Source organism: Struthio camelus, chromosome 11 (genome assembly GCF_040807025.1).
Source record: "Struthio camelus isolate bStrCam1 chromosome 11, bStrCam1.hap1, whole genome shotgun sequence".
NCBI lineage: Eukaryota > Metazoa > Chordata > Aves > Struthioniformes > Struthionidae > Struthio > Struthio camelus.
The window spans coordinates 28229237-28251586 of NC_090952.1; the positions used below are offsets into that span (position 1 = coordinate 28229237).

The 22350-nt window shown below is 51.6% G+C and overlaps 1 long non-coding RNA gene across 2 annotated transcripts; it reads left to right on the forward strand.

Moving 5' to 3' along the window:
* Positions 1–4415: 4415 nt before the first annotated feature.
* On the forward strand, positions 4416–13434 carry LOC104145682 (uncharacterized). 2 transcript variants are annotated; one of them, XR_694390.2, is made up of 4 exons: positions 4416–4593; positions 5336–5483; positions 6617–6730; positions 12219–13434. It is a non-coding gene; the product is annotated as an uncharacterized lncRNA (long non-coding RNA). The 2 variants fall into 2 exon arrangements; XR_694391.2 differs by lacking the exon at positions 6617–6730.
* Positions 13435–22350: the final 8916 nt, after the last annotated feature.

The following is a 22350-nucleotide window of genomic DNA, read 5'->3' on the forward strand; positions in this document are numbered from 1 at the left end:
AGGAGCCGCGATCGATAGCTCTGGCAGCAGTTCCTGAATGTCAGGGAGACGGTTGTATTCAGGTGGGGCTGCAGCCGGTGGTCCAGGCGCTTCAGCTCTCAGGCAGAAGGATGGTCTTCTGGCTCCTCATGATGCAAGGAGCTGGGTTTCTTAGTTCCAGCCTTTCCACAGACCAACTGCATGGCTTTGGGCAAGTCCACTGAGGTCCAATTTTTGGTCAAATTAGGCAAGATAAGTCCTTGCAAGTGCCACAATTGCCTGAACAAAGTGGGCCACTGAGTACACAAACAGGCCTCATCCATCACTGCAGGGGCAGTTCCCCCTTACTCCCCTCCTGCCCCTCTCTGCAGCTGACAATATGACCCAACAGCTTTTCATCTTTAAAATAATGCTCTTAACTAATTTATCTGTACTGATGCTCTTGCTAGTACTATTATTTGTAATACCTCCGCGCATCCCTAGGGAAGGGCACTGGTCTTAATTAACAGCTGTGAAACTGCCTGAGCACCATGCCTGGAAATGACAGAGGAGGTTACTGTCATATCAAGATTTTTTTTAAACTTTTTTAAAATTTATTTGTAGACCCCTTTCTTTTTTCCCAGCAGATACACAAGCCTCCATCTCCTCCGCTGAAAGCCACAGCAGGCTTGCTTTTCAGCCTCACCTTTTGTAGCAGAGACCGCCTGGGCCCCCCTGCCTCGAGCATCAGCTACCGCCAGGCTGATTGAAGTTGCATGCCCCCGTCCAAACTTTGGGGTGCCAGAAGTTGTCATGTGTTTTGTCAGCGTGTGTCTGCACACAGGACTCGCCAGTGTGCGCATCTGCGCGCGCGCGCACACACACACACACACTGGGTATACAAATGTGTCCCAACAATAGTTTAAAGCCCCCAGTGATTTGCAGAACCTCACAAATTGCCTTCTTCCTCCTCTGTGAAGCAATTTAAGCTTGCCTTTGCATGGGGTTTATATGAACAGTCACAGTAATGAGCAAACTGAAAGCACACATCTTCTGTCCATTTCTGTAAATAGATCAGAAGTCCTCGTTTCTATCTACTTGCTAATTGAGAAATTAGACACAAATCAAATGTAAACCCTCTGATTTGCAGGCAACAGCAGTAAACTGTGAATAACATTCCTGAGCAGCCGCACTGCTCCTTCAGAGAGCGGGTCCTTGCAGAGCAATACAGGCAGACAGAGATATCCCAGCTAGCGCTGAATGAACTAACCTGCTAGTGCTGAAGCACAACCAGTCTGGCCTCATTAGTGTGAGGCTGTCCCTGAACTAATTAGCTCTCCTAGAAAGCCACGTATGTTATTAGGCTGGGTGAAGTTCCACAGTGCTACAGGTAGATCGCTTGGGCACTGGCATCTGCGTGGATGACGCTGTGAAGGCATACCCGTGGCAAGCATGCCATGGACATTTAACAGCTCCCCGGCGCAGTGCGACCTTAGGCTCACCTGCCAGGGAGGGAATAAACTAACTGCTTCCTTTCTCCATGCAAAGGAGTAGGAGCTTTGATCTGGCTGGTAACTGCACTTCAGCTGAGAACCCGTGCCGGTTCTCTCTGGTCTTCTCCGAGGAGGCAGCTCTGCCCCTGGAGAGGACTGTTTCCCCCCGCCCTCACACACTCCCTGGCTGCGCCCTGGGGAAGAGCACGGCATGGAAGCCCTCATTCCCCGTGTGCAGTCAGGTGCCTGTGCCTGCAGAGCCAGAACAGTTTTGCAGTTCCAGCCAGCGTATCCTTCCAACAAGCTGAGGCCCCTGATTCTGCTTGCTGCTTGCTGTCGAATCTTTTCAGCCAAATCTCCAAAGTCTTGGCTGAGCTGTGCTCCAAAGCCAGCCAGATTTCTGATGCTTAGCAAAAATATTCATTAACGACTTAATCTGCACACACACAGGGGATGCTTTTAGTGTATTTGTTCTAGGTCCGTGAAACAGTGATCTGGCCACTGCTTTAAACTCTGCCTTGATCTGTGATCTCAGAGATGAAGAATTCAGAAAAATGCTGTTAGGGGAGACAGCCCAAAGTATCCCTTGTGCTCACACCACAAAGCACATAACCACCGACACACACCACTCGTCCGAAAAAGCACATGTGTTGCAAAATGCACTTCGCATCAGATAATTCATGACAAATACTCTCCTGAAAGCCCTCAATTGCACGAGGCGTGCTGTCCCCTCCTATCCCACCGGAGAAACCCAGCGTGCACAGACTACTCAGGCTGTGCAGCAGGGGTTGGGGACTGGGAGGCGGGGAGCAGGGGGGCACTAGGCAGGGAATGATCAGTGATTTTCCTCTAAATCATTTCATCAGTGCTGAAGGAAGCAGAAAGGATAGATGTAGTCTAGTCCCTCAAGGTGGGGGACAGGATGCCTGCTTCAGCTCCCAGCTCTCTTGAGGATGGGTTTACTGGGGGGACATGAGATTCCCTTTTAGAGAGTCAAAAGGGAGAACTTTGCCCTGAAATTGAGAAATTCAGGGATTTCTTCAGGATTTGACTGCATTTTCTCAAATGTGTTCCCTCCAAGGCTCAGCTGCTTCAAAATTCAGGCAGCGTTGTTTGGTGGGGGTTGGCAGAAGTCATATGGCATAGTTTCTGCCTTGCAGTCTGTGAGCCTTGCTGCTAAGCAGGTCTTTGGAGGAAGCCAAGAAAACCTGCTAAACCTGTGTTCCAGGACTGGAGGAGTGGGTGAGCTTCAAGGTTACCTTTTGCAAATTAAACTGAAGTATTTTCAGGAAATGAAATGTGCTGGAACTCTGAGCAGAGGTGGGGGAAGCCTGCTCACAAAACCAGATGCATTTCCTTGAGAGTTGTTTGTCAGCTCTGTGTGATTTGTACATGCAGCCAGGTAAAACCCCCCCCGCCATGCGCTTCGTGCTCACAAGACACAGTGTCCCAGAGTCTGAATTCGTACAGGAAAACCCTATTGACCTGGATAGATGTGTGACTATCTCTCTAAATGGAAGGCCAGAGGAAAGGTTGTTTCCTGGGACCAAAGGCAAGGTATTGAGATAAATTCCCTCTAGTCCTAGATTCACAAAGCCAACACATCTCCCCACGTTTGCCTTGGCCTGCGCCAGCACTAAAGCAGGCAAACACAGCAGCTGACATTTTGTAGAAGAGCACCCCCCTCCCCTCAGCTGGCTAAACACGCACGAGGAGGTCTGCGTTTGAACTGCTGGAGCTGCTTGCAAGCAGCCGCTGCCAGTAAAAGTCAGGCAGCACTTTCACTTCTTCCTTGCTGGGGTTTTGAAGTCCTGGTGATTCCCAGCCCCAAGGCTGCTGTTCAGGGGGAGCAGGAAGAGGTTAATACAGGGAGGGAGGAGTTGAGGGCATAGGGCAGATAGCAACGTAGTGATTTTCTGCAAAATTATCGCCTTGGTGCTGTGGAAGCAGAGGCACGAGATGTTTTGGGAGGGAAGGTGTCAGGGGACTGTAATCCGTCCATTAGCCCAACTCAGGATAAGTATTACACGATGCAGAAAAGGATGCCTTAATGTGCAAACCCCTGCAACTTTGTGGCAATATGTCCCATCTTCTGTGGCCTTTGGTATACCCCACCCTGCTTCTCAGTTTCCTTGCCAGTGGAATCAGGCTAATCTTCCCCTTCTATCACCAGGGACCTAGGTGGCTTTGTTAAGAGGAAGCTCTGAGAGCATCCTCCATGCACAAAGCAAGAGAAGGAGCGTACTGGAAACAGGGAGAGCAAATATGTGGGGTCTGAAAGCATTTCCTGGGACATTAATGCGTTTGCTTCCTCTCCTCCCCATCCGCCCTGATCCGTCCCAGGATCAAATGCTCTCTCCAAACAGTGCAGGCAAAGCAATACTGGCATTGCATTCAGATTGGTGTGCCTTCCTCCGCTGAAGAGCTGAGCTACCAGCTCTCTAAAAAAGCAGCTGACACCTCCTCACGTCTGCTGTCTGGGAGTGGGGCTGGGCCAGCCTCTCCAGACACCAGTCGTTAAGAATAGTTCTTGCCACTGCTGAAGGGCACCTGCCATTGGGCATCTTTGCAGGTTGCAAGCAGTGTGAGCCATTCCCAAAATACCAGTGGGACAGCTGCTCCTTAACCCCTTTTTCTGATGGCTTCTGGTCCACGGGCCTCTGAGATTAGCAGCTCTTGCAGACAAGCCAAATCTCCTGAGGGTCCTGCAGCGGCTGGAGGAGTGGATCTACAATGAAAAGAGTTGGCACAGCAGAGAGGATGAGTCTCAACCCTCCCTTGGCTTGCATGGAAAAAGAGAGTGGGATGGGAGTGTGGGAAGGGAAGGGAAGGGAAGGGAAGGGAAGGGAAGGGAAGGGAAGGGAAGGGAAGGGAAGGGAAGGGAAGGGAAGGGAAGGGAAGGGAAGGGAAGGGAAGGGAAGGGAAGGGAAGGGAAGGGAAGGGAAGGGAAAGAATGAAGGAGGTACTAAGATGAAAAGCTGCCAGCGTTGGGTGGTTAGATGCAGAATGCTGCGAGGGCTGGTTGGTAAAAGAAATGTAAGCTTATAATGCAGCCAGGAGACGTGAAATCATGTGTAAAGATCCCAGCTGTCCTCCGCAACGCCATCATTCGTATCCTGCTCAGCCCGGATGTGACCATCAGGTGGGTGTCTGAGTCCTGTTAACTTCTTCCAGGCCATGGCAACATTGAGCCTCACAAACTCTGGTCCAAAATGGCTACATTCAGTGCGGCCTGTTCTTTAGTGGGAAAATACTCAAAGCCATTGAACTTTCCGATTGCTTACTACCCCTCCAACCTTGCATAAGTGGGGGCACATACCTACCCCATCTATGGTGGCTGGGGATCTGAGGTGAGGGAGTCTGTTGGCCTGGGCCTTTCTCATCTTCTCCATCTGTATTGCTAAGGCCTTTCTTCCCAAAAAGGGACTGCAGTCATTATGTGAATGTGAATTTTATGCTTGCTGGGGTGCCCCCAGCAGCTCCTCAGCCACTGTCAGCCATATGTAGGCAGCAGGCAATGCAAGGAGAAGAGAGCTCTGTTTCTTGACACCATATGTCTGCCCAGATACTTTGGGGAACTTGTGTGGGTGCAAATAAGAAACTGGGGACATCCTGGTATTTCCAAAGAGGTGATGTCGGATGAGGACAGACACCCTTCTGGGATAACACTGTCCTGCTGGACTGAAACAAGGCGTTGATAAATGGTGCATTTTGGTCCCCCTCCTCTGGCAGACACTATTATGTCTAACGCTAACCTGTAACAGCTGATAACAGCCACAAACCCTGCTGATGTTGCTTTCCTAAAAATTCATGGGATACCAGATGATTTCCATACACAGCAGGGGGCCTGAGGCTGTGTCTGCACTAACCTCTTCCCCTAACAGCTCCCACCGCTGCCACTACCGGTTCGAGTGCAGGAGCAAGGGGAACGAGCTGCTGATGGTCGTGGGGCCTTCCAATATCTGTGCCTGAAATGCCAACTGCTTGCCTCAGCTAGAGCACCCACTGTGGAAGCTGAATGGTGGCAGCTGGGTAAGGAGCAGAGCAGTACACGCGCGTGCGCGCACACACACACACACACACTGGATTTTATAGGCGTTCCTAGGTGACTAGGGGACTCTGCATAAACCCCTTTAGAAGCTAAGGTCCTAAATCGCATAGGAACATCAAAATGGGTCCAGCCGACAGTTCCCCCGCCGCGCTCTGTGCGCCGCCGTGTCTAAGCCCCAGAGAAGGGGGGTGCGCTCAGAAAGCAATCTGCAAAGGGCCCGCAGCGAACAACTGGCAGAAGTGCAGCTGCGGCTTGGTATGAATTTCTGGGGAAATTTTTGTAGAGGGAATGCTGATGAGTAATAAACAAGGTGCTGCCTGATTCTTGTTTGGAGGAACGAGGGGAGGGAGCGAGGGGCTGAGAGAAAGACGCACAAGGAAGAAGAGAAGGAGAAAGAAATGACCTTGGTGAGCTTTCTTGGCTGCTGTCCAGGTCACACTCTGATGCCAGAAAAAGCTCTGAGTCCCTTTTGGCTGGAAGTGCGCTGCCTGCGTTAGGTGAATCACATACACATTTCTGGAACATTACATGTTCACAGTTGCAAAGCTAACAGTAATTAGAAAAACTACAAGACCAAGGCAGGGGGAAAAAAATGAGTCACACATGGAAGTGGTGGTATTGTACTGCAGGAAAATCAGCTTTGCAGATTTCCAAAGGTAAACGTACATCAGGCTCCTCCACTGCCAGAAAGGGCTCTTTTGCGACTGCCTGCAGCCTGCCGGGCTGTCAGCGTCACAGGGAGAACAGCAGCTTTGGAGTAAGACAGGATACATTAAAACTTGTCCACACAGGGAGGCTAAATTGCATTCAGGTAGGGCGTGAAATTCGTGTGGAATGACTCCGGCCAGTGAATAGTTGTGCAGTCAGCTCTCAGTGGGGATGTTCTTATTCCACACAGTGGAATTCCATGAAGCGTAATCCACTTCCACCCATGAATTTAGCCGTTTCAAAGTATGCTATTCTCATGCCAGAGTAAGAGCAGCCGTGCCAGGAGTTGATCACAAAGAGTTATTCCAGAATAACTTCCTGAACGAGCAAGTCCATAGAGTCCAGAGGGAGGCAGCTGTTGCCACCTAGATGATGTGCAGCTCAGGAGCCTTTCTCTGTCCTCCAGCACATACCAACAGTGAATGGTGACCTGCTATGGCTCGCTCACTTCAACACTGGGTCTGGATGCTGCTCATTTCTGAAAAGAAGAAAGAGTCCCATACCAACTCCCTATGTTCAGGCAAGTTTCATAAATCATGCGGACAGTCTTGTTTCAGATGAATGGATGGATAGAGCTTTCATCCCTTTCTTTGCATGACCCTTATGCTGCTATTCATAAACAGCACAAAGGGTGTTTTAACCTGGGAGCAAACCAGGTTCTCGTTTGTTTAGTTTGCTCTCCTTCTGAGTCATCCCATTTGGCACATGCAAAATCAGTCTAAGCAGCCTGCAGAATCTCCTACCGGGGCTGTGCTCTCCGTAACAGAGCACCTCCGGCATGACACATCACCAAGCCATATGGAAGAGCATTGCATTGCAAGGCAGCATACGTCATCACACCTTCAGGTGACACTGTGGACAGAAGAGCCAGGCCTCAAGAGTGCTGCGTGGCCACGCATTGCAACACAGCGGCGTTGCTTCCAAGATGTATGAGTTCATGCCAGTCCTAGGTATAAGGCTCTTATCTTCAGGTTAAATTACTAACCAGCTGAACGATGCTGTGGCAGGCTCTCTGCCTTCAGTGGAGACTCCGTTCAGAGAAATCCAAACAGTGGAGAAAGCATCAAACAATGAAGTGATGCTGCGGACAAACTGTGCGGAGCGTGCAATCTTCCTGCAATATTCCGAGACAGATTGTTACATATCTCTGCCAAGATATCAAACATTCCTGCTGCAGTTGGGGCTTTCACAGAAGCCCCCTCTGGGACATCAAGTGAGGCTAAGACAACAGTCCAGAGCTTTGCTAGCAAATCATGAGTCCCGAGTGTCTCTCCAGCTGGCAGGACCATCACTGACCTAAATGGCCTTGTCCTCCCTGACGCAGCTCTGCTAATTTGGCCACAATCCACTTAATAATGTAGCTAGAGTATAAAGATATATCCAGGCCCAACCACAAAACAGCTGGAGACTATAGGGTTGACTTAATCCTGGTAGAATAAAACAGGGAAACTGGTGGGAGTCAATAAGGATGTTGCTGGCTGGGTTTTGAGCAGTGTTGAGTAATAAAAGGGATCAAATGTGTTAGGCACAATCTGTCTGGAGCCGCAGTTGTTGTTGTTGTTTTAACTAATTGAATTTTAGTGCTGGTGAAAGGTACCGGATTGACAGCTCTGGGGAATACTGTCTGTTTTTTAGACCAGGTACAGCATAGGCAGTGAATCCCCTCTTAATCCCCATCTTCATCCAGACATTGTGCTCTCCTCTCATGGGGGAGAAAGAGGTTCAGTCCCTGACACAGTCAGCCTTTCCCTTGCGCAGCTGGGACCTCAGGCAGAGGGGCTCTTGCAGCCATCCGAAAGATCCTGGACAGACCCCTACCTAATTTCACAGCAGCGTTCAGGCGGCCGCCCATGGGAATGACTTTGGGCTGGGGCAGGACTGGAGGCGACGGGTCTGATCCCGGCGGCCGGGAGCTGTGGTTCTCTGCCTGCCAGAAGCAGCCGCGTACGTGATGGCAGCCCAGGAGGGCCTGGAGGCTGGGGAACGGCAGGGACGCCGCAGGCTGCCTTGGGGCAAAACCGGGGGAAGTTGCTGTTCACCATAAGAAACCTGCTTTGGCCAGCTGCCAGGAAGGCCGGGGAGAGAGCGCGGTGGCCAGGCCTGCGAGCGCCGAGGAAACCTGGAGCGCCGAGGCCAAGAGGGGGTTGCGATAGGAGAGCCGGAGGGAGCAGGAGCAGCATCCATGAGACGAGAGCAGCCTGTTGTGTCCTTCCAGAGCACAGCCAGGGCCTGGGGCAGGGCTGGAGGCAGAGATACGGGTGCAGGCAGCCGCTTGGTGACTTCCACTCTCTGGACAGGAGCTCTGCCCCTTGCGAGATGGAGATTGTTTGTATCCAACTTTGTGAAGTACTGAAGGGTTGAAAGCACTGAGTATTTTACTGCTGAAGGTACAAAAAGCAAGGCAATACCGGTGTTGCACACGCATCTGCCACAAGTTTTGAACGGGGTCAGATACTGGAGGGTTCAATGTCGAGGAGGTCCCTGGGGAAAGCGGTGAGGGTTGGCAGTGCACCCCATCCTGCCCACACACAGGGGCACGAAGGCTGCACCGAGGACGCTGGGATGAGCTGTGCTCCCTGCAAACCAGGGGGAGGTGGCTGTTTCCCAAGGGGATGCTATTAGCAGGGCACCTCATTAGCCCTGCTCTATAAATAGATGGGAAAAAGCCCAGGCAGGAAACAGTTGATTTTAGGAAGGGCTAGGTTTCAGGCTTGCCAAGTCTTGCTCAGGCAGGAGGGTCGCTCCTGCGCTTCGGAGGAGTTTTAAGGCAGCGTTGACAGCACTTCCCTCCACAAGGCACGGCTGCGCTTCCAGCTGCAGCTCTTAAATGCTCTTTGAATTCTTCTTGCTGTCTTCCTTGCTCAGCTTGCCACAGGGTGATGGGCAGCTCTGTAGCTCAGTTGTTAGGGACAAGCTGAGCCTTGGTTTTTACACGACTACTCTACTGCTCATATAGGTAGAGGCTTTGGAAGTTGTTCAGCAGAGAGCCTCTGCTAGGCAGGGATAAAAGCATCCAGGTCAGTCTGCCTTAAGGGAGGCTTGGACCGTCCAGGCACAGAATTTGAGGTTATTAAGTCAGTGAGCCTGATGGGCACAGAAAAGCAATTCCCCACAGGGCAGGTCTTCTTGTGACACTTCCTCAAGCTTAGGTTAAGTCTTGTCCCGTTTACTGAACTGAATAGAGCACTAGTTTGCTTTGCTGCATTGATTTCTATATTCTGACCCATATCTTACGGGCGTTTATTGGGAACTGGCTTTGGTGTGAGACTTGCATGATATCATATTTCCAGCTGGGTCAGCCGCATGGGAAAACAGGCCTTGTTAATAATAAGGTGTGCCTCATCCCTGACAGTCCTGGGAGGAGGGAAAAGAAAACAAGGAAAGTTTTAAAAAAAGCCATTGCATTTCTGCATCTCAGACTGGACTATAGTTCAGGATTTTTTTCTATGGGGTCAAGCTCACTTTTAAAAGCGATCCTAAAGCAGCTGATCTGCCCAGACCCACGTGCTCCCGCTATGCGGGGTAAAGCTTCAGTCTATAGCTCTTACCTGGAGAAGCAATTGAGAAGGAAGGTCCCCAGCAGGTCTTGTCACTAGTTGTTTTTCGGTACTACCAGTTCTTGATACACAAATGCAGACAGGGGAATGTCATAAGTTTCTCTCTAAGAGAGCAGCCAGGTAGGGGCAGGTTACCCAGCTCCTATATAACTTTTTTTAAAACAAAAAGATAAACACAGCCTTTCACATCTGGATCTCTCCTGTGGGAGGGATGTCTGGGCTGGAGGACATGGGGATCTGCTGTCTTTCAATGTCACCTCAGTAATCAAAGTCCCGCAGATGAAGCTCTCGCTTCAGATGCTGAGGGCTCTGGCTGGTAACAACACACGGTATCTTCTCTCCACTTGTGGCCAGCCTGTTCTGCTAATTACTGAGCCAGTGTTCTTTGCAAATCACGCATACGTCACAGTCCCAGCATCAAGAAGAGCCAGCGTGAGTCAGACTTGAAAGCCCTGGAAAACACTGTGAGCTTCGTAGCTGGCTGTAGTCACGGTGGTATCTGAGCACTTCTGAAGCAGGAGTGAGCGGCGGCTGGAGGGAAGGAGCTGAGCTCTCTCCTGCCCTCCGAGTCCAATGACCCTTCTTGTGCGGAGCGATGGAAGGTGGAGCCAGACAAAACTCTCTGAGTTAAATCTGTTCAGGGCCCTGGTGCCAGCTCAGGCTGAGGCGCTCGGGGGCAGAGAGGCTGCGTGCTTCTGAGCCGACGTGGCAGCTAAAAGCTGTTTGTCGCTACGCTTCCCTGTCTCTGGGGTCTGTGTAGGCCACCTGGGCTACTTCTCGCTTGCCTGCAAAAGCTCCTCTGCCTCCTCGTAACGGTCAGCTCCGGAGGGGCAGTGGGCCCGGTCGGGTGTCCCACAGCCCCAGCGGTGGGGGGTGTCCCACAGCCCCGGCGCTGGGGGATGTCCCACAGCCCCGGCGCTGGGGATGTCCCACAGCTGGTGCGAGCAGCTGGCGCCAGCCGGGAGTGTGGGGAAGGGCAGAGTTGCCGGTGAAGGCTCAGGCTCCCTGTCTCTGCCTGCCCTGCTGTGTCCGTCTCCGGTTTAGGGTATCCGTCACACCTCGCTCGGGAGCAGAGAGACAGCAGCACCCGCTCCTTCCTACAGAAGGAGCGCAACATAACCAATCCCAAAAGGGCAAAGAAAGGGTTAAGCTGATCCTCTGCTCCCGCCCCAATCCCTAGTGCAAGCCATAGAGAAGCCTGTTATTTCCCTTAGTGCCTGCAGTCTCCTGTGGGCCAGCAGCCCGGCGCGGTGCCGGGCCGGCGGGCCGGTGGGGAGGCAGCCAGCGGGCAGCAGCGCTCGCCCCTGCGCCCAGGAGTGGCTGGTGCTCAGAGCCCAGACGCAATTGAAATGCAGACAGTAATGGCTCACAACAAAGTCGGATGGGGAGAGCGTCCTTGTAAGCTGGCCTTGCATGCCACCTACGGTTCCTTCGGTGGAGGTGATACGCTGCTCTTTGTTTGACGGAGCAGCAGTTTATTTGCAGTCAGGCTGAGGCATCAGTGGCAGACAGAGGTTCCCTGACGGGTCTCTCTTTATTTGGAGTAAAACTCCAATATAAAACCCATAATAGGTAGTACTGGCTCTTCGCCACAGCTTGGCTGCACTTGACGGCCACATGCTCTTCCACGGTTCGCAGTGGTTACAAAGCTAGTGCTCATTTGGCAGAAACTCACTGTAAATAAGTTATGTTTAAGAAATGAGCCACACGTTATTAAGACGCATGGCCAGAAATCACAGGGGCATGCAGATCTCACAGGGGCACAGGCCAGGGAGACTTTTCAGAACCGGTGGAGCACCTGTCCTCTGAAAGTCACCCCGTGAAAGCCGCTCCGGGTGGGGCACGTGGCACCAGAGGCACCTGGAGTCGCGGGTCTTTGAGCCCTGGCGCGACGCCCCCGGCTCGCTGCCCCGCCGCAGCCTCAGCCCCCCAGCCCCTGCTTGCAAACACCCTTTCCTCGTCCCGGCACCAAGAGATCCCTCTCCTTCCAGCCAGAGACGAGCTCGAGCCTCAGTGTCCAGGTCTGAATTTTGGATGTCTCCAAAGTGTTCAGTGTTTCCAAAATGTTCAGATTTGGGTTTCTGGTTCTCCTTGACAGGAAGAGAAACAGTAACGGCGCATGAAATCCAGGGCCCTTCAGGCCCCCTGCTGCACTCCTGCCCTTTGCCTGTGAGGCCTATTTTGTGCACGCTGTCCCGTAGGAATGGTTGTATCTGTCAGAGCAAGTATCCTTCTGTCCCAATATGGTGTGGCCATTAGTGGAGGCCCTGGGGAAAAAGCAGATAAACAGAGCATATAGAGAGAGAAACACACGTGCAGCTTGCAGCGTCTGAAGCTGAGGCCTGCCGAGCGTCTGGACTGTGTCGCTATTAGCTGCTGATGGTGAATGAATGTGCTGTTTGAATTTGCGTCACTCCATTTCCAACGCGCTTCTCCTTTTGACCTCTGCAGCAACCTGTGGCAGTGAGCGCGGTGGCCAGCTGGTGTGAAGAGGAGATGTCTCCCGTCAGTAATTGCAGGAAGAAGCTCTAGCAGGTGGGATGAGGAATCACACTGAAGATCACAGAGCAGAGGGAAGCAGTGGCAAATAGCAGAAGAGAAGGGGAGAGACAAATGGCTGTGTCCTGCTCGCCAGCACGAATGGGAGGAGGATGTGCTCACCATAGTAATAGCGTGGCAGCAGTAGTCATTGTCTGAAGAGCGAGCTCCCCGCGATCTGGCAACGCGGAGGTGATGGACCAAAGCTGAGAATCCAGGTCAAATCCAGGGGAACAAGCTGAGTTTGTCTGACAGCGTCTCACTTTTCGATGCGCTGTGCAAAGAGGCAGTGACTTGGAAATCTGAATTTCGGAGGCTGAACTTCATCAGTCAGACTACTTCTACCTCATTATGTTTAAAGAGGACTGCATCCCAGCGTCAGAAAGGAGCGCTGCTGGTCTCCCAGCTGGGTTTGAAGCAGATCAATACGAATGCTGAGCCATCTAAGAAGCTCTTCCTGAAGCAATAAATATGGGAAGTGTGCTTTCAGTCTCCCTTTTCTGAGGATGAAGGGCACACGATCGAAGCTGCGGGAGGCGCAGCGTTTAATATTTATCAGAACCAAATGGCAGCGCATCCGGAGGCGCTGCTGAAGAACAGCGAACCAGAGTGGTGACCCTGCCGAAGAGCCCGCTCCCAAAAGCTAACGCCGCCAGGCCGAGAGCGGGATCCGGGCAGGAGCGGCGCTGCGGAGCTCTGGCCGGGCCGGGCCACGCCGTGCACCAGCCGCGGCGAGGAAGGGCACAGCAGCCAGGGGACACTCTGGTGGCACCCTGGCTCTGTGCCTTGCGCCTTTCTAATGCAGATGCGATGTTGCCTTGGTGACAGCGGGACACGTTCAGTCCTGGTGGCTGGGATGGCTCTGGGAGGAGTGGAAGCTCTTGCTCCAAGGCTGCCGCCCCCGACACATCCATGCCTCGTAGCGCGTTATTCCCAAAGAGAGGCACCTTGCTGTATGCTGTTAGCCCCGGGGCAGGTGTTTGCCTGGTAGCTGCGCACCTTGTTGCGTGGCATCACCCAGCACGAAGATAATCCCACTCCTTGCAAGGCAGTAACACCTCCAGGGCAAGCAGATGTGCATCCGACCTCGTTGCGGTGGTCCCCGCGAGGCGCGTGGCTGTCCCGCGTCGCTGGCCGAGCCGCGCCGCGCCGGGCAGGCAGCCCCTGCCGCCCGTCCTGCCCGGCGCTCCGGCCGGCGCTGGGTTGCTGGGCAGTCCCACTGCCTGGGCAGTTTAAGCCTGATCACTGTATTCTTGCAGCTGGCAATATTCAGATGCCCCTACATCCTGCAGACCCTCTGAAGCCATCTCTGTCCCGAGTTAAAGAGCTAAGCTCAAACAATAAGGGTAATGGACAGGAAATTAGAGATAAGTAGGTGGTTTGACAGGATTAGGGATAAGCAAAAGAAACATAATTATGTGATAGCTGCTATCGGACAAGGGCTCCTACGAAAGAGAATGTAAATGACCTAAAAAAAGCACTACACCAGATCAAACAGCTACACTTTGCAGATAACAGCCCAAAAACACAGGGTATAAATATTTATCACAAATGAATTCTCCAAACACTCCCTACTCGGGATCACATTAACAATAGATGGGATTGAGGATAATAGAGGCTTTTCACAATCTTTTCTCTCTTTTTTTTTCCTGGAGCTTTTATACTTGTACAGCTGTGTGTATGTGTGTGAGAGATAGGAGCGCCTGTCTGTGCGTGTGTGCCCGTGTTCATGCTGGAGGAGGGGATCGTCGGCTGGTGCCAACGTTGCTCAGCCTCGATTCATTCTTCTGCCGCTTCAGTGGCTCAGGGCAAGTCAGAGAAAATACGAAATCCCCCAGGCTTCTGTCCAGACCTCATTCGACACCTACATCCTAGGCTCTGTCTAAGATGGACCAAAATGCTCAGGTTCAGTTTCGCGCTGGTGGTGGGTGGCAAGGTGGGTGCAAAGGCACGGTGATCCTCGACCAAGCTCCTGGGGTGGGAGCCCAGCTGCAGCAGAGGGGGAAGCTTTCCAGCCCAAAACACTAGCTGAAACTTGGACGATTCCTGTTGCTTCTACCTCTGTGAGGAGGGAGGGGGAAATTAATTAATGGTGGGCATGTTCCTGTACAATCGTTGGGAAGCCTCTGCCTTGAATGAGAGCAAGGCTGGGCCCTTTAATGTCTACAAAGCACTTTGAAGATGTAAAGCTCTTTTGCATGTAAGTGCTAAGTGTGATTTTGACCTTAAATTAACCTGAAACCTCTGTCTGTCGGAGGGAAGGCAGTCCCTCCTACTCTGGTCCCCCGTGCAGCTCTCTGTCCCTTTGCGCTGGCAAATGACTGTCTCTCACTTGTTCAGCAGGACGGCTGCCAACAGAAAACTGCCCCTTTCGGAGAGCCATCCCACTCTTCTTTATGGTTTATTTTGGTTGTTGTTATTTATTTAACAAGCGGGAACACAAAGCCTCCATAACCTGGGCTTGCAAATTACTGAAGCCCAGGAAATGAAAACTCCACAGCAGCATTAATTGGAGGGCTTTTTAATTAAAATCAGCTTGTTTCCCGATCAAAGATTAAAGGAAGGAAGAAAGCTGAAAGAAAAAATAATAATAAAACAATTCCCTCTCTGCCCCTCTCTGGCATTCATGAGGTGCGGGCTGAGCGCCATGCGTCATCCCTGCTGCTTCGCTCTGATACCTTTTGATTTTTTTTTTCCAAATGTCTTTTTCATCTCCTGTTTCTACCTGACTTTGTCTTCATCTGCTTCTTTTCCATCTGTCTGGGGCCTTGGAAAGGTGCCCGCAGAGGCAGCCTTTGGGATCCTGCTTTGCCCTTTGCCGGGGCGCCGTGGGGACCTGCCCGTGCAGGGAGACGGGGCAGGCGCCCGGGAGCAGGAGTACGAAACATGTTGCAGAGACGAGCCTGGTGTTTCTTACTGTGGCCCTTGTTAGTTAAATGCACTAAGCAGGTAACAGCGTTGCCTTCTACCGAAACCTACAGGCAGCTCGGCGTTCCTGTCTCTCCAGGTGTCTCCTCTGTCTTTCGTCCAGCGGGAGGAGCTGGAGAAGCTCCAGCCAGCAGCCCCACCAGGAGCTTGGGTGTGCGCCCGCACGGCGCCAGCGTGTCCTGTGCCCTGGCCCCCGCAGGCGCTCCTGATTTCCAAAAAACGGCTGTCACAGTGAGCAAAAGGTACCTCAGCTAGTCTGGAGTTAGTCTGTTTGGGACCTTTTCTGGAGAGTTGGATTCTAGAGAAATTAGTGCTGCCTAAGGTTTAGTTAGTGTGACTAAATGACATTCAATGAGGCTAAACGAAGTGTGTTGCTAATGAAAACATATATTTGTTGCTTCGGAAAGACTGATGCCCCCAAGGCTGCTGAGAATCACTGAGGAGGAAAAATTAGATGGAAAAATTTGAGTGAAAAAAGGAAATTCTTTAATGAAAATTTATAATTGACCAAAAATCCAAAATTTCTTAAGTAGATAATGAGGATCATTTGGGTCAGACATTGATCTTTTTTTCAGTGCTGATTGTAACTGAGCACAAAATACCCCCCAAAAAACACAGGAACAGGAAACAGCCAACAGGAAAGCAAGGGAAATTGATAGCAACTGAGATAGATGAGAGACTTTGAAGTTTAGAAAGTTGGTAAGGGAAGGTAAAGGCACTGAAGAAAAATCCATAACTGGCTGGGCTATGGACATTAGTAGTGAGAAAAGTTAGGCAAAATAAGTAACCTAGCAATAATTGAGACTCATTTCTAGCTAACAGTAGTGACTGTGTTTGTACTGGTACAGGGAGGGGAGAGGTGCTCAATCAGCATTTCTGTGCCATTCCTGAAGGAAGCAGGGTGATGGGCTGCTGTCATGCAAGGCTGCTGAGGCATCTCATGGTCTGGTAGCAAACACTGAAGATTGTCCTACGTCCTAGAAAATAAATACTTTGAAATCTCTTGGCATTAGCCCCAAGAATTCTCCAAGCACTGGCAGAAAACTCCTGTGCTCGGAGGAGGGCTTGTTTCTAATTGCCCTGGAGTACCTGAGAAATAGCAGAGACCTGGAAGAGCACTAAGGCTCTGTCTGTCTTCAGAAGGAGCAAAAGGGATGACCCGGCTTCAGCACAAGACTGGAAAAAACATGATACCGAATTGAATTGAGGAAGAATTAGTGTCAGTCAGCATGGCTTTCTGGAAATAGATCTTGCCAAACAAACCTGATTTCATTCTATAATGAGATTATACTTTTGGTTGTAAAGATAGCTGTGTAGATGTAATATACTTAGACTTCTGGAAGGCACTTTGCTTAGTATGGCACGGCATTCTGATTAAACAGTTAGCACCCTGAATAAAGCACTTAGTCAATGGTCAATTATTTCCAAGTGAGGGGGTGAAGGCAGAGATCCTTTTGGAGATCTCCTCTTCACCTGTTGCTATCACATGCCCTTATATTGCAAAGGTGGATATCTCGGATTGGAGCTTGTACCTTGGCAAACAGCGACTCCGGAAGGAGCCTATGGAAAAGCAGCTGGGAATCTTCCCATGAAGCTGTCCTTCGTACAAATGGGGCAAAGCAAGAACTCTGAACACGAGGGCCACAGAGGCTGCTATGGCATGAAGGACGGCTGAGGGTGGACAGCAGAATGGTGAGCAAGGACAGCAGGGTGCACCAGCCATCTGGACGAGGCGTTTGCATGAGACTGACCCTGAGTGCTTCCTCCAGTTCTGTTGCCCGTGTTTTTAAAAATCATTGAAAAATGGAAGGGGTCCAGAAAAAAGCCCCAGAAATGGCTGACAAAAAATACTTCTATTGTACATTACGTATTAGTGTATAAGCATAGGTTTAGGGAGATTAGAGAGGATACCAGAAGTCTATTTGTCTATTGGATAAAAGCATAACAGAAAGTAATGAGTAGAAGCTGAGACTGGACAAAGTCATACTGAAAATAATGGTGTAGGAGATTCCCTATTGGAAGAAGGAAGGTGCATTCTCCATCTCTTAGTGTTTGCTTCTCAACTGCGGGTGTCTTTCTAGAGATGTTTTCCCCAAACACGTACTAGGTACAGTACCCAGTAACACATAAAGGCTGCTAAAACAGGCAATGAAGCAGGCAGTCCAAGAGAGAGCATCCCCCTTCATTGCTGCACTGGCAGAAGGGCAGCACCAACACGGAGATGGCGGCATGATCCTGACCAGGACAGGAAGCAACGCCAAGAGAGATGCCACCAGATCTCAGCAGGGCTCAGCTGCCTCCCAGCATGGCCCCGTCCCACAGGCCTGCTGGGACCCCCTCTCCAGCCATGACTGGCTCAGTGCTCCCCATCCCACTGTCCTCCAGGGCGCACTGGACATGCCTGGCTCCTGGGATTCAGGCAACCTTCGACAGGCAGCTCTGAAAGCTGGGAAAGATGGGTCATCCTCAGAATAGACTGTCTTAAGGTCACCTTTGGCTCTCAGACCTCTATTTAAAGATGCAAGAGCTTCATTTAATGCTGAACACAGGACACCCCAGGGGTGCATTCACATGCCCTTCAGTTCAGATCTCTCTTCTGGAGATGCTGCTGCAAATCTCCAAGGAAAAGTCTGGACCAGTAGCCCTTCTCCAGAACCAGGCAATGGGGGCCGGGAGATCCTGGCCCCAGAAAGCCAGGGCTTAACTCTGCTCCCAGACATGAGCAGCAAGGAGGCAGACCCTGTGTCCTGCGTTCAGTGAGGAAGGGACAGAGTGGTGGGGAGATGAGGATTTCTTACTGACTTCTGGGAACTGGAGCTCTTGTCTGTGTCAAGGATATTATTTATGCTCACGAGATGCAGACTGATTATGAGAAACATATTGATTGAGGTTTCACAGCTACTGAACACAGTAGATATGTATCAGTTACACCACAGCCCAAACCTGTATCAATGTGTTTCTAATAATCAGCTGGCATCTCATTAACATAAATAACTGTCTTATCCCATTTGGGAGAGCGGCTCCGTGGCTTGCTAACTGCACATTACTGAAATGCCAATTGCTTATTAGAACAATCTTTCTGCAGGTCTAACTCCCAGGGAATGGTGGCGTAATAAGACATCACTTGTTACATAGTTGTTAGACCTTGGTAAATATGTTTCTAATCAGCAATTAGTACTCAATTAACACAATGAAAATATCATTTTCAGTCTAAATGAAGCTTTTACAGAAATCTGGAAAGAAAAGTGAGAAGATGCAAGTAAACAAAGCTTGGATTACGAGCTAAAATCAAAAAGACGCATATGGAAGAACAGCTCAAGTGCTCACTCGATGCTTAGGACAAATTTTCATGTCATGTCAATATAGCTCCAGGAAAAATGGTGTTGTTCACTTTGTCATAGAGACAAAAGGCCAAAACTGGCCAGGAAACCTTGGTAGCCCATCGCAAAATTGCAGGAGGTAAAGCTGGGACTGACTTGCGGGCTAAGCCTTGCCAAGAGCCATCCCTTCATGACCCTGCCCGTATAGTCTCCCTGTTTACTACTGGGAGTCTAAAAGTGGGACCAGGTGTCATTCACATGTGCTCAGGAAGGTGGAAGAAAAGATGCTCCACTTCAAAATAAATGGTGCGTTTCAGTTTTCCTCCAGTGGAAATTTCTTTGCTGATGCTGCCATTCCTGCCTTCCCTCCATCAACGCGTTTTTGTTGGATGCCGCTCTAATTTTCCCTTGTTTCGGTAAGTTCTCCTTCACTCACTCCTTCCCGTTTTTGTAGTGATGGACACCATCAGAACAGGGTGGAGAGAGGAGCGGCAGGTTGCGTGCCACAGAGCAAGGCGGGCTTGTGCCAAGAAGGAAGCAGGCAGAGCCCCCGTGTCCAGTGGCACCCTGCCAACCCCGGACCCAAACTGCAGGGTGCTCCAGCGTCGCCCCGACAGAGGTGTGAACGAGACTGCCCGCGTGCAGGCAGCCAGCACAGCATTAGTATGCTTGCAGGTGTACGGATTCAGGGCTTTAATCTCCTCCTCGATGTGTTTGTCCTTTCATTTCTCAAGTGGTTCAGCGAGAACCTTGGCTCAACGCGGATCGTTAATGCAGAGCAAACAATGGGGCTCTTTAGGTCCTTTTCAGATAATCACCATTGATCCAGGCTGACCTTTCTGTGCCTCTCCTAATCCTGAAATCTGGATTCCGATTTGCATTAAGCCACCTCCGAGGGAAGGTATCAGAAGAGATAAACCGTCACTCCTGCTCGAGAGCTGGACCACCCGCCTGTGCCGGGGACGGGATGCAAACGCTGGCAGGGGGTTAGGGATAGCAGTACCCTCTTTCAGAGATAGCCCCTCTCACACAGCTGCTAACGATGGACACGCCACAGCTGCAGGGCAATGAGACTCCTGCCCTTGCTCCTTGCTGCTCAGGCTGGACCGAGGCCCAGTTCGATGGGAGAAGAGTGGAGAGTCCTGGGGGCACCTGCATGTCAAGAAGGGGCTGGATCCCGAGGTCGCTGCGACTGGAGGAGCAGCAGTGAGGCTGGGGGTCAGCCTGGAGGACGAGTGGTGTCCCTGTCCCTGCAGGGTAAGATCTGCTCACCTCGGCCCTCACCCCAGCACCCCAGGCTCTTCCGAAATGTCTCCTGTGGCAGGGACCCCATCCCCCCACCCAGGCTGCCTGTCCCTGTAGTCCTCCGAGCTTAGAGCCGAACGCTCTCCCTCGACCTCAGCACCACTTGAGACCAGTCGCAGATGTCTCATGATCTCCTGGCTTTAGTCCCATGGATTCACCCTTACATGGGACACAATCGCCCTGTCTCCAGGCATGTTGAGCCTCCCTGGAGCATGTTCCCTCTCTCCGCACAGCTGGATGGGAAGTGCCAGCATGGAGCTGCTGCCTCCTGCCCCTGGATACCAGCCATAGCTTTTCCTCTCCTTCCCGAGCCAGCCAGGCTCCTGCCAGCCACTGGCAGGTATATTTGAAGGAGTTTCTAGATCGGAATGTGTTAGATAGAGCTTGACAGCGTTTTTTCCCCAATACCAAATTTGCTAAGAAATATAGCTGTGACTCAAGGAGAGAAATAAAACCGCTTGTGAACGCAGGCTAAGTTCCAATAGCTCTTATCCTGTTGGAAATGGCAGACGTGTTCAAATAATCAAAATGTTTTGAAATGGAATACTGTAACTTTTTTTCCTGTGTTAAATCACAGGTTTTATTTCAAATAAATGGCCCAGATTTTGAAAAGGAGAAAGAGTAAAATGATCTGATCAGTAAACAAAATGTATGGTTTCATGCACAAACAGGACATTGGGGGTGCGCGTGGAGGGGCTGGTCTGTGTCCTCCTGGAATAAATACATACATTAAGGCCTAGATCAGCTGCCTGGGCCTGGGCTGACCCAGATCTAACATCTGCCCAGCAGTACTGACCGCAGGAAGCGGGGTTGAGCCCGCTCAGGGGTGCACAGTCCTGAACCGGGAGCGGAGGAGCCGTACCCTCACTAACTGCGGGCAGCGCAGGCTGTGCCCTCTGCTTTCTCCGGAGTTTGGCCCCGTCCGAGAGGTCCTATTTGAAACCCCTGGGGGAGGGGATTATTGCACAGGCTCCCACACTTCACTATTTGCTATATTCTTAAGCTTAAATTCTTTCGCTCTCTTAAGGGATGTCCAGGAGGGATGGGAGTGAGGGAAAGGGATGGGAGGGCATCACAGCTAGAGGCATGTGCCCTCCTATGCCACCGCCTCGCCCTCGCTCGCGTTGGGACGGCAGCGCTAGCACGCCTGGTGCCCCCCTCCCTGCCGCGCTCCAAATTACAAAGCCCAGCTTGTAACACGTCCATCCGTCCCCCTGCACACCCCTCTTCTGCCGAGTTTCGGCGCCCGCCCTGGGGCCAGGCTCCCTGAGCCAGTAGCTGCCGTGTTAGTCTCAGAAGAAGGGTTGCCTCGTCTTTATTGGGATAGCTTTTCCCCGCACTTAGTTCTTCTGAGTGCAAAGGGCGGATGAGCCCCCTTTTGCACAAGGGATTTGAAACTATCTGAATATTGAACAACCGCAGCTCACGGCTCAGCTGAAGAATGAGAGTCCTCCCAGGAACGGTGAGCCAGGCTCAAGATAGCTTCTCCCAGGTCTTGCTCCATGGTGCTCTCTGCCTATGGCATAAAACTGTGAGTAAATAATTTAGTGGCAGAGTTATTTCACCTTTTCTGAGAAGCCGCCTGCGTCTGCCCTGCGTGGAGAGCACCGCGCCCTGGCGAGCAGCGGGGAGGACCGGGTGGCTGGGGCTGCACGCCCAGCCTGTTGCCAGGCTGTCAGCCTTCCTCGCAGCCTCCGTCTTCATCTGACAAGGCTGAAGCAGTGTAAAACCTGATGCAGCATCTCCCTCTTGGACCAGGTTGTTCCTGAGCTACCTGGGGCCACCCCACTGCCATCCACACAGCTGCAGGTGACACTGGTGGCCTCCTATCCCTGCTCCGTCCCTGCCGAGGGATGCCCTGAGGCCCTTCACAGGGAAGCGTTGGCACGCAGATGCGATCGCAGTGTGCCCGCTGGGGCTGAAGCAATCCCCTTACAGCAGGCAGCAGCCAGCCTGCTGCCAAACCAAGCATATTTGGCACCACTTTAAAGGCTGAGAGCAGACATTGCCCATCGCTGTGTGCATCAGGGCTGCAGGTGGAGACCTGGGTTCAGGTCCCCGTCCCTGCCCCGTCCCCTTCTCCTTCCCCACCTGCACAAAGGGCACTCTCCACAGCTGGTGCGAGCAGAAAAGCAGAAGTCCTGACCCACAGCCCTCCTGAATATACTCAAAACCCTCCCCATACAGGCCTGAAAAGAAGGTGGCAATCTTAACTAATTGACCTAATTAAGCTCCCAGCTGGTAGGAAGCTGGATTTCACGACAGCTGGGCTCACTGCGAGGGAGGTAATAAAAACTTCAGTAAGCACAAGGGGTGTAAAGTGAGCGATGAGGAGTTTAGGCAGCTGAGTGGTGTGTGGGGCCATTGAGACCACTAGGGACCCGGCAACGGCTTTCCCCCTTGTCAGGCCTGTCTGCAAGGGGCCTGCTCCCCTCCTTGCCCCCCGATTGCCTCCAGGACCTGGTTTAGTCTCCTGGCTTGGGCTGAGCACA